Here is a 4300-nt window from a genome sequence, read left to right on the forward strand (position 1 = left end):
TACCGGTGTTATGTTCCTTGATTTTGCGTTCCTTACACGGTTGGGTTATAATGGGAACTCCTTGACAGTTCGCCTTGAATAAAACTCTTCCAGCAATGCCCAGCTTTGGTTTTACCATTCGCCACCTAGACTTTTCCCTTGGGTTTCGCGGACTCGAGGGTCATCTTTATTTTAAACCCCCCGGGCCAGTGCTTCTCTAAGTGTTGGTCCAACTGAGCGATGTCCGGGGCTACCAGGGGCAACTCTGGGCTGGCCTACCTGACGTCTTGCTCATCCGGTGTGCCCTGAGAACGAGATATGTGCAGCTCCTATCAGGATTTGTCGGCACATCTGGGTGGTGTTGCTGGTTTAGTTTTACCATTGTCGAGATGTCTTGTAACCGGGATTCCGAGTCTGATCGGATTGTCTTGGGAGAAGGAATATCCTTCGTTGGCCGTGAGAGCTTGTGATGGGCTAAGTTGGGACACCCCTGCAGGGATTTGATCTTTCGAAAGTCGTGCCCGCGGTTATGGGCAGATGGGAATTTGTTAATGTCCAGTTGTAGAAGACTTGAACTTAACTTAATTAAAATGAATCAACAGAGTGTGTGGCCGTGATGGTCTATTTTCGGCGGAGTCCAGGAAGAGAACACGGTCTCGTGTTATGCTTGATCGTAGGTTGTTCTAGGATCACTTCTTGATCATAGTTCTTCGACCGTGCCTTTGCCTTCTCTTCTCGCTCTCTTTTGCGTATGTTAGCCACCATATATGCTATTCGCTTGCTGCAGCTCCACCTCATACTTTTACCCTTCCTATAAGCTTAAATAGTCTTGATCGCGAGGGTGTGAGATTGCTGAGTCCCCGTGACTCACAGATTACTTCCAAAACCAGATGCAGGAACCGATGATGCCATTCCAGGAGATTCGAATAAGCTCAAGTGGGAGTTCGATGAGGACTCAGGACGTTACTACGTGTCTTTCCCAGATGATCAGTAGTGGTGCCCAGTTGGGGCGATCAGGGACTATGTTGCATTTAGGGTTTATCTTTATTTTGGTTCCGTAGTCGGACCTTGAGTGTACCTGGATGAATGTAATGTTATTTATGCTATTTGTGTGACGTGGCGAGTGTAAGCCAACTATGTATCCTTTTCCCTTAATGTATTACATGGGTTGTTGTGAAGATTACCTCACTTGTGACATTGCTTTCAATGTGGTTATGCCTCTAAGTCGTGCTTCGACACGTGGGAGATATAGCCGCATCGAGGGCGTTACAAGTTGGTAATCGGAGCCTTCCCCGACCTTAGGAGCCCCCTGCTTGATCGAATCGCTGGCGTTGTTGAGTCTAGAAAAATGTTTTGAGTCATTTAGGATTATATATATTGGAGAGTAGGATTCTTTTTACTCCTCAGTCCCTTCGTCGCTCTGGTGAGGCATCCTGACGTAGAGTTTTGACTCTTCTCTTCTCAAATTTCACTAAAAAAATTTAGGATCACGCGGGTATCTTGGAATCGTTCCAATGGTTTTGTGACGAGAACATTGTTCTTGGTGCCTCCTGACATTTAGGGGTTGTGGCAGTGTCCCGTGGAGTTGAGCTCCGAGGTGTTGTCGTCACAATTTTATCGTTGCAATTTTGGGATACCTGAGTTTTGCCGACATCGAAAATCTCTTTTATGCAGTTGTTGGTGAGATAACCTCGACGCCACCCAGTACTGGGGCGGGATTTCGGGAGTATTGCCATAACTCGTATAATGGATGCTTTTCGAAGGTTGAGGTAAAGGATTTCCGAAGGTTTCTTGGTTATGTGTTCAAGGATGGATACAGCTGGATGTAGGATTTGCTAGCTTTGGGTGAGATATTATGCTTCCCCTGTATCCGCGACACCTGATTGCATAACCAGAAAGGTTCGGGAGTTTCATAGGTGGGAATTCTTGTAGCTCTAGTATTTTCTTCCATGAATATTTGGTTTGTGATTGGGTAATCCTCACCAAGTATTTGTTCATGTCCGTACCTTGTTTTATTCTTCTACCTCTATCTAAGTGGCTTCTCAATTTATGGAAATGTGACCATTTCAATTGGAATTCATTAGTTCATTTTGTTCAAATGTGAAGACTATATGTTGCAATTTAGATCCATTTGATTCAGCTTGATTATATGTCTGTCAAGATGCTAATGGATGTCACCCTCTTCAGGATGGCTCCTCCAACGCACACGACTCCGAATCCTGATCCGCCACCACCACCTCCACCTCCGGAGACATGGCAAGCTGTGATGGCCGCTACTAATGCAAACACGCGGATGCTTTTGCAAATCTTGCAAGAGCGCAACCAAGGGAATCATGGACATGGCAACAATCAGAATCAGTTTGCTACAATCAACCAGTTCCTCGCAAACCAGCCAAAGACCTTCAGCAACTGTGTTGAGGCAACAGACGCTGATGATTGGCTCGTGGATATCGGCAAGCATTTCGAGTGCAGCAACGTCAGGCCTGAGGACTTTGTCAAGTTTGCTTCGTTCCAACTCAAAGACCAAGCTGCAGAATGGTTTCAGCAACACAAAGATTCCAGAGGAGACCGTGTGATTACCTGGGATGAATTCCGTCAAGACTTCAAAGCTCACCACATTCCTTAGAGTGTTGTTGAGAGCAAGCGTGAGGAATTCCGCAACTTGAAGCAAGGCAGCTTGTCTGTTTACCAGTACAACATGATGTTTCAGAAGCTCGCCCGTTTCGCTAAGCAAGACGTCCCTGACGAGAAGAGCATGATATATCAGTTCAGAGGTTGCCTCGGAGAAGATCTTCAACTAGCTCTCGTGCTCTTTGAGACGAAGAAGTATGATGAGTTTTACAACATGGCACTGAAACAAGAGACTGCTCAGCTGAAGTGCGATGCTTCCAAGAAGCGAGTCAGAGATGCGACTCCTTCTTCCTCAACTCAAGTGGCAACTAAGCAGCAAAAGTATTGGCTGCCTCCTCCTCCGTTCTGTCAGCCTTATCAGTAGAAGAGCAAAGGTGGCAGTGGATCTTCCCACCCACCCAACCCAGGCTTTCAGAACAAGACTTCGTCTCATGCTCCAAGATCAAGTGCTCCGTATCACCGTCCGCTCTCGGAGGTCACGTGCAACAAGTGTCAGTAGAAGGGTCACTATGCCAACAAATGCTTCAATCAGAGGCGTCTTCCTCCTCCTCCTCCTGTGATATCTGCCAGTACCGCAGTGGTCAAGCATAATCCCAAGCACGCCAAGGTCAACATGATGAATGCAGCTCAGGCAGAGGACTCGTCAGATGTGATCATGGGTAACCTTCCTGTTAATGATATTCCTGCAAGAGTTCTTTTTGATATTGGTGCATCTTTGTCATTCTTATCGAAGACTTTTGCATCCATGCATGATGTGCATACTTTTGATTTGCCTAAGCCGATAGCGGTTTCTTCTCCGGGTTTGTTCATGAACACCAAAATGATGGCTCCGGATGTTACTATCACGTTGGGCGACTATAAGTTTCTGTCTTCTCTAATGGTCCTTGGTAACTCGGATATTGATCTTATTCTCGGAATGGACTGGCTTTCTAAGCATAAGGCTCACCTTGATTGTGCTGCCAGACAAATTCAATTGACACATTCGTCTGAGGATGTAATCGTCTTTGCCACTCGGGATGATACCATCCGACTGTTTTCTCTCAATGAGAAGGGCGAGCTGGATTCCATCTCTCAAATTCCAGTCATTTGCGAATATCAAGACGTCTTTCCAGAAGAGCTTCTAGGAATGCCTCCGCACCGGCTAGTTGAATTCGTCATCGATCTTGAGCCTGGCACGGAACCTGTTTGCAAACGTCCTTACAAGCTTGGACCTGAAGAGTTGAAGGAGCTGAAGAAACAACTCAAGATTCAAGAGCGTATGGGTCTCATCTGACCTAGTTCTTCTCCGTGGGGTTGTGGAGTTCTTTTTGTGAAGAAGAAGGATGGAACAGACCGACTTTGTGTTAACTACTGTCCATTGAACAAGAAGACCATAAAGAACAAGTACCCACTTCCCAACATCAATGAACTTTTTGAACAACTCAAAGGTGCTCAAGTATTCTCCAAGCTTGATCTCCGTATGGGCTATCATCAGATTCGCATTCGTGAAGAAGATATCCCTAAGACAGCGTTCAGAACAAGCTATGGTTCATACGAATACACTGTCATGTCTTTCGGCCTTGTCAATGCTCCGCCAACATTCTCTCGCATGATGAACTTCATCTTCAACGCCTACACAAATGACTTTGTCTTGGTCTACCTCGATGACATTTTGGTCTTTTCCAAGAACAAGGAGGATCATGCCAAGCAC

Source organism: Triticum urartu, chromosome 5A (genome assembly GCF_056163025.1).
Source record: "Triticum urartu cultivar PI428250 chromosome 5A, HENAU_Tu73, whole genome shotgun sequence".
NCBI classification, from domain to species: domain Eukaryota; kingdom Viridiplantae; phylum Streptophyta; class Magnoliopsida; order Poales; family Poaceae; genus Triticum; species Triticum urartu.